The sequence below is a fragment of the Schistocerca piceifrons genome, chromosome 3 (assembly GCF_021461385.2).
Source record: "Schistocerca piceifrons isolate TAMUIC-IGC-003096 chromosome 3, iqSchPice1.1, whole genome shotgun sequence".
NCBI lineage: Eukaryota > Metazoa > Arthropoda > Insecta > Orthoptera > Acrididae > Schistocerca > Schistocerca piceifrons.
In genome coordinates this window covers 622574610-622582637 of record NC_060140.1, presented here as the reverse complement: position 1 = coordinate 622582637, position 8028 = coordinate 622574610, and the positions used below count along the sequence as shown (strand labels likewise).

The window sequence follows — 8028 nt, the reverse complement described above, 5'->3', positions numbered from 1 at the left end:
ATGGTGATCTAGACTTGGTAAGTGCACTGGAAAATAAAATTACGAATTTCAGCGAAGAAAAGTAGCACCTCTAATTAGCCTCTGTAAATTTTTAGTCTGTTGCAGCGCAGACAGGGAGTGCTTCACGCAGTCATGAAGCGTCCCGGTAACCTGGTGCGATCCCGAGGCAATCGTATCAGGTACCTTCTGCGGGAACGTCTGTGCGGAGGCCAACGATGTTAGATTACATTCAGAGGGATGGCGTGACAAAGGCAAAGATCCGTTTGTGTCTACTGTGAGACACCGATCTCCTCGGGACACTGGCAACCTTGTTACTCTCTCACCGGATATTTTTCCAAACAATGACATTGCTTCCATATTGCAGCTTCAAAAGTCAAAAGTAAATTATAGCTTTCTTTTCTGACTAGGGCAGTTTATCATTGAACAACTGCAGGATACTGTTCCTGCCTGCCTCATGGTCTGCTTGGGTTTGATGAGAGCTTAAATAAGGTTAGCTAAATAAGAAGATCGCTCTGTTTGTGCATTTTTGGGATAGTACGTTGATTTACTTTTCAAGCAGGTGTCTCACTTCAGTATTTTGGCGGAAAAGTGCTGCAAAAGATTTGTTTGAAGTATTTAGGACAAGTGCATCCCAATATAAGGTAAATCTGAAAAAACAAGTTGTTCAGTCGCCCATGGACAGTCCTAATGCCAATAAGACATTCCTAAGAGAATTAAAAAGCGAGTTTCAAATCAAGTGTAATCGATATAACCCTGTGCATTTGGACTTAGGGCCATCTGTCTTACATACAGTCTACAAGACTAGCGCTTGTTGGAACCTTATTCAGTTTCTTTATGTAATCTGCTTATAAATGTTCCGTTCCATCGAGCTGATTTCACCAACATTACAAACACCTCTGTTTCCGCCCATAAGTTTCATTCCATTCAGTTTGTAGATAACAAAATGGTGGCAGTTATGTCTCATCAAATGATGACGGCTGTTGGAAAGAGCGCTAGAAAAGTAAAAAGCGAAAAAAAGTAACAGGGGGAGTAAAACCGAAACATGTCACCATTTGAATTCCTAAAGTCTTAGTTAACAAGTAGTATGTGAGGCCCTGAGGGACAAAATGCTGGGAGTTCACCTCGCCTTTTTCACTCAGGTAGAAAAGTACTCCGTCTTCAGGCCACAAGTGGCCCATCGGGACCATCCGACCGCCGTGTCATCCTCAAACGAGGATGCGGATAGGAGGAGCGTGTGGTCAGCACATCGCTCTCCGGGTCGTTACGATGGTTTTCTTTGACCGGAGCCGCTACAATTCGGTCGAGTAGCTCCTCAATTTACATCACGGGGCTGAGTGCACCCCGAAAAATGGCAACAGCACATGGCGGCCGGGATGGTCACCCATCCAAGTGCTGGCCACGCCCGACAGCGCTTAACTTCGGTGATCTGACGGGAACCAGTGTATCCACTGAGGCAAGGCCGTTGCCCCCACTCAGGTTGAACTGTTCCTAAATTTTAATCATGTTCCCCTTCAGGTCTATTTCTCTTTGCGTCCCTCCAGACTACGATCAGAGAATTAGTGAGAAAATGTGTAAAACCAGAAATTTTATGCAATAAGACTGTCTTCAATATAGACCTGAGCTACAACATAAATCTGTTGCAACCTCAGAGAGTGGTTCGAGGTTAATGTGCTATATCAGTGGATATCTTGCTGTTTAGAAGTGAGTGGCTTATATTTATGAAGAGTATGGTATCCAAAATTCTCGATAAATCGTTCCTGGGGTATTCTTTTACTAAAGGGATCACATGCTTAAATTCGGAAGTGGTATATGACGCCGACCTTTTGAAGAAAGACACAGCTTTAACACAGCTCGCTGCCTTAAATAGCTTTGGTGGTCATGAAACTGATACCATTGTCCGTGAATTCCAAAATTGTTTATAGATCAGGCCACTAAAGGAAATCCTTAAAGAATTTAATTGGAACCGTGATTGCAAGGATGACCACAGGGTATAAAAGTGGACGTGGAAATCTGCAGACATTTATTAAGCTTGCTTGCAATCTGGTCCTTGGAAATGCCATTCTAAAAGAGGTGTCTCTGTCAACTCTTCCATTCTGGTGGAAAAACTGAAGCCACTCTCATTCCCCTTTGTACCGCTCTCGACGTGATCAAGGTTACGGGGGGTGTTACATCTATTCCCAGCACGACGCAGTTAATACACAGCGTTCTAAGCGCACATATTAGATGCATTGAACCAGCAGCAGAGGAAAGGGCGGTTCAGAAGTCCTCAAAGTCGAATCAGAGAGATAGGACAGAGATGAGAGAAAATCTAAGAGAGCTACAAAGGAAGAGCACAAAACTCACTGAAAGTGCTGAGAACGAGGTTTATGAGATTGAAGAAGAAGTTCTATCACTAAAATACATCTGCTTGCGACTTCACATAGTGTCCATATATATGTCGTTACCAGACTAATCTATTATTATACCTTCCATACCAGTTTTGTTTAAATATTATTGAATTTCGTTCTTAGGTCTTTTTGTAAAAAGTGTATTTTTTTACTGAAGTAGATAATGCTCTTTGATTTTAAGTAAGTATGCACTTGCAACAGCTAATGGTCTCCAATGGAGGTGTTTTTATTAATGTTTTACTTCCTTTGTAAACTTGTTTCATTCTAATTCACCTGCAATTTTTCGTTCTTACCACATTTGGCACTAAATCCTGTTGCTGGATCTGTTTATATTTGTCTTGGTTAGAGGAAACAATGTTCGTTTTAAGTGTTTTTCCTTTTACTCGGAATTACAGTCCTATGTATTGAAAAAAATTATAGATTTCGTCATAAAATCGATGAAAATTGGCTAGGTAATAAGCACAGTGCGACTCTGGAAAATATAAAATTTGGTCTATAAAACCCGGATTTTTTTCTTTTTTTTTAGTGTCGCTGGACACCGTGTTTTCCAAAGTATACGACGTTTCCAGTGTAATTCACCTACATGAAAGTGTCCCCTCAGCTCTTCTTATCCACCAGAAGAAACTTCGGGCCTTAGTTTCTAGCCACCCCGTAACTTAACGTTCTAACAAGATTGTGGTTAATGCAACTTTGCACTAGTTAAGGTGGCAACTGGACGTGGGGGACAGGCCTTAAACTGGAGAAGTGCTGGCACTACGTCATTGTGCGCGGTGTCTCTTCACGTCCAGCCGTGGAGTTTATGGAACTAGGTCAGGAGCTATTGCCAGCCAGCCATTTACCTCACTTTTGAACAAAAGACGTTGTCTAACAATGGAATATTTCTGTCCTATTCTCTAGGTTTTTTAAATAAATATAATGAATGGCAGCATGTTTTATGATAAAGTAGAACTACAGAATTCTTGCTGCAAATCCACCCATTTATAGCATTATCTGCATGAGTCCTATTGATTTCACATCTACGCATTTACTTCAGTTTTCGTAAACAACTTTCGGGGAGCACTGTTCGGCGACCGGCAAATAATTTTCTTCCTCTCTGTCTTCCATTCGCATTTCAGTCTCGCTTTTCTCTCCCCGAATTGGTGTAAGCCCTAGTTATTGTCCCTCCAAAATGTAGTAAGCAGCTTTTAGCGGGAGTACAGACTACCAGTCTTTCAGGTATCTTCCACGGAACATTAAATTAAGTATTGATGTGTTCATTATGACTAAATGAACCAGCCACAAGCTATCCAGCGCCTCTTGGAATACTCGCTCCTCTCTACAAAAAGGAATATCACTAGTTGTTGCTTTTTTATACTGTTTTAGTATTACAGACCTCTACCTTTTGAAATATATCCCTTGTAATGAGTGTTGCCGTCACCCTATAGTTTGAAGGACTAACCGAAATGTCCTGTAGGGAAAAATTAGGATTCATGTTCATAATGTAATATTCGTAAAATCATGTCATATCCTTGCTGCAACTGAATTTTAGACATAATATTGCAGCTTCTATGGCGATAAACAGAGCCTGAGTTTCTATTCAAAAACAAATGAAAAAATGCTCTAAAATTCGTTAAATATGCGTAGCGGTATGCAGAACAAAAATGTTACTATTAATAAATATTGTCATCAGTTCATCTTGGTTTGACTATTTTTACACAGCTACTGTAAAAAGTATTGCACTGATTTAATATAAATATTAAGGGGAAATGAAATTAGGAATATTTTATGTTAGAATCTCATAAAGTGCCTATATTTTTACCAAGAACTGCATTCAATTTATCAAAACCATTTTAGGAACTCCTTGTGTTTCAGAATGACAGTGTTTGCAATACCTGATTGACTAGAGCTAATGAACATTGCAATGAATTATTCTTAGTCTGCAATTATTTATGATTTTTGACAGCGTTGTAAAGAGACTACATATGTACTGTAGTTTATTTTCTGTATCACTTGAAACACTTTTGAGCCATCCGTATACAAGCTGTGTCTCGCGGATGTAAACTATTATTTTGTTCACATGCTTAAATGTTTAAATAGTAACATACATCTTCCAACCACGAACCACAACGTGTCAGAACAGGCTGAGGAGGGGATTATAACTATGAAGCGAGCGAGTTCTCTGAAAATTGTAAGTCTAGCAAGTGCTTTAACGAAAATTTTCTTGACGCTGGAAACAAGACGGTCACCTACCAGATATAGTGATCTCACCGTTTCCGCTACGCGATGTAGCCCATTGGCTAAACAGGTCAAACGTGTTAGTTTGTGGTAAAGAACTTCCAATGCTTTTACAATGTACGGAGCAGAATATGTAAGAAATAATAGTACACAGTCGTATTTTACGCCATCCGGTCACAAAACAGCTAGGGAATCGTTAAAAAGTGGTGTAGTTGTAGAGTGGTTCACCCTTTCTAATATTTCCCAATTTCATTGCACTGATTACTGCATTCACTCTGGCTTGCAGCGTCTATGGGCTCGTCAATTTAAATCCCAATTCCTTCACGTTTTAAACGTTCCCGGATATCAGGAATTACTTGGGTGAAAACACTCGGGTACACACATTATATGAAGGGTAGACTCGTGAAGCACTCTTCTATTAGTACATTTTTCTAAGAAAGTTTTAAGATAAATATTATTTATTTACCAAGGAGGAATCTTTACGCTTATAAGTGCTGAACACAAGTCCTTGGCGAATGAGTCACGTGAACTTCCGTGGATGTCGACCTGTTCTGTAAATGAAGCACTTACAAATTTTCTGGCTGCATTTTGTTTGAGCTTCAGTGTTCAGATGCTGCACTACTTGGAACTTTTTGCCAGGGACAATACTTCGCTCACATGATAAACAAAATAATACTTGTCCATCCTTGTTGAAATTGTCACACTCGAACTCCGTAGCATATTTACGCAACACAGACGATCACGACAGCTTCACTTGTGGCGTAACGAAGCGAAGAATTATTCACTCTGTATTCTTGCTCACAACTATTAGTACTTACATGAAACGCATCCAGCAGATCTGATGATGCGCAAAACTATAGGCCTATATCTCTGACGTCGATCTGTTGTAGAATTTTAGAACATGTTTTTTGCTCGCGTATCATCTCGTTTCCCCCCCCCCCCCCCCCCCCCCCCCATGAACCATGGACCTTGCAGTTGGTGGGGAGGCTTGCGTGCCTCAGCGATACAGATAGCCGTACCGTAGGTGCAACCACAACGGAGGGGTATCTGTTGAGAGGCCAGACAAACATGTGGTTCCTGAAGAGGGGCAGCAGCCTTTTCAGTAGCTGCAAGGGCAACAGTCTGGATGATTGACTGATCTGGCCTTGTAACAATAACCAAAACGGCCTTGCTGTGCTGGTACTGCGAACGGCTGAAAGCAAGGGGAAACTACAGCCGTAATTTTTCCTGAGGGCATGCAGCTTTACTGTATGATTACATGATGATGGCGTCCTCTTGGGTAAAATATTCCGGAGGTAAAGTAGTCCCCCATTCGGATCTCCGGGCGGGGACTACTCAAGAGGATGTCGTTATCAGGAGAAAGAAAACTCGCGTCCTACGGATCGGAGCGTGGAATGTCAGATCCCCTAATCGGGCAGGTAGGTTAGAAAATTTAAAAAGGGAAATGGATAGGTTGAAGTTAGATATAGTGGGAATTAGTGAAGTTCGGTGGCAGGAGGAACAAGACTTCTGGTCAGGTGACTACAGGGTTATAAACACAAAATCAAATAGGGGTAATGCAGGAGTAGGTTTAATAATGAATAGGAAAATAGGAATGCGGGTAAGCTACTACAAACAGCATAGTGAACGCATTATTGTGGCCAAGATAGATACGAAGCCCACACCTACTACAGTAGTACAAGTTTATATGCCAACTAGCTCTGCAGATGACGAAGAAATTGAAGAAATGTATGATGAAATAAAAGAAATTATTCAGATTGTGAAGGGAGACGAAAATTTAATAGTCATGGTTGACTGGAATTCGAGTGTAGGAAAAGGGAGAGAAGGAAACATAGTAGGTGAATATGGATTGGGGGACAGAAATGAAAGAGGAAGCCGCCTGGTAGAATTTTGCGCAGAGCACAACATAATCATAACTAACACTTGGTTTAAGAATCATGAAAGAAGGTTGTATACATGAAAGAACCCTGGAGATACTAAAAGGTATCAGATAGATTATATAATGGTAAGACAGAGATTTAGGAACCGGGTTTTAAATTGTAAGACATTTCCAGGGGCAGATGTGGACTCTGACCACAATCTATTGGTTATGACCTGTAGATTAAAACTGAAGAAACTGCAAAAAGGTGGGAATTTAAGGAGATGGGACCTGGATGAACTGAAAGAACCAGAGATTGTACAGAGATTCAGGGAGAGCATAAGGGAGCAATTGACAGGAATGGGGGAAATAAATACAGTAGAAGAAGAATGGGTAGCTTTGAGGGATGAAGTAGTGAAGGCAGCAGAGGATCAAGTAGGTAAAAAGACGAGGGCTAGTAGAAATCCTTGGGTAACAGAAGAAATATTGAATTTAATTGATGAAAGGAGAAAATATAAAAATGCAGTAAGTGAAACAGGCAAAAAGGAATACAAACGTCTCAAAAATGAGATCGACAGGAAGTGCAAAATGGCTAAGCAGGGATGGCTAGAGGACAAATGTAAGGATGTAGAGGCTTATCTCACTAGGGGTAAGATAGATACCGCCTACAGGAAAATTAAAGAGACCTTTGGAGATAAGAGAACGACTTGTATGAATATCAAGAGCACAGATGGAAACCCAGTTCTAAGCAAAGAAGGGAAAGCAGAAAGGTGGAAGGAGTATATAGAGGGTCTATACAAGGGCGATGTACTTGAGGACAATATTATGGAAATGGAAGAGGATGTACATGAAGATGAAATGGGAGATATGATACTGCGTGAAGAGTTTGACAGAGCACTGAAAGACCTGAGTCGAAACAAGGCCCCTGGAGTAGACAATATTCCATTGGAACTACTGACGGCCGTGGGACAGCCAGTCCTGACAAAACTCTACCATCTGGTGAGCAAGATGTATGAAACAGGCGAAATACCCTCAGACTTCAAGAAGAATATAATAATTCCAATCCCAAAGAAAGCAGGTGTTGACAGATGTGAAAATTACCGAACTATCAGCTTAATAAGTCACAGCTGCAAAATACTAACACGAATTCTTTACAGACGAATGGAAAAACTAGTAGAAGCCAACCTCGGGGAAGATCAGTTTGGATTCCATAGAAACACTGGAACACGTGAGGCAATACTGACCTTACGACTTATCTTAGAAGACAGATTAAGGAAAGGCAAACCTACGTTTCTAGCATTTGTAGACTTAGAGAAAGCTTTTGACAATGTTGACTGGAATACTCTGTTTCAAATTCTAAAGGTGGCAGGGGTAAAATACAGGGAGCGAAAGGCTATTTACAATTTGTACAGAAACCAGATGGCAGTTATAAGAGTCGAGGGACATGAAAGGGAAGCAGTGGTTGGGAAGGGAGTAAGACAGGGTTGTTGCCTCTCCCCGATGTTGTTCAATGTGTATATTGAGCAAGCAGTAAAGGAAACAAAAGAAAAATTCGGAGTAGGTATTAAA

General features: G+C 40.8%; 1 pseudogene; it reads right to left on the bottom strand.

Moving 5' to 3' along the window:
* Positions 1-1349: 1349 nt before the first annotated feature.
* Positions 1350-1467, bottom strand: LOC124790566 (annotated as a pseudogene).
* Between the last annotated feature and the right edge of the window lie 6561 nt (positions 1468-8028).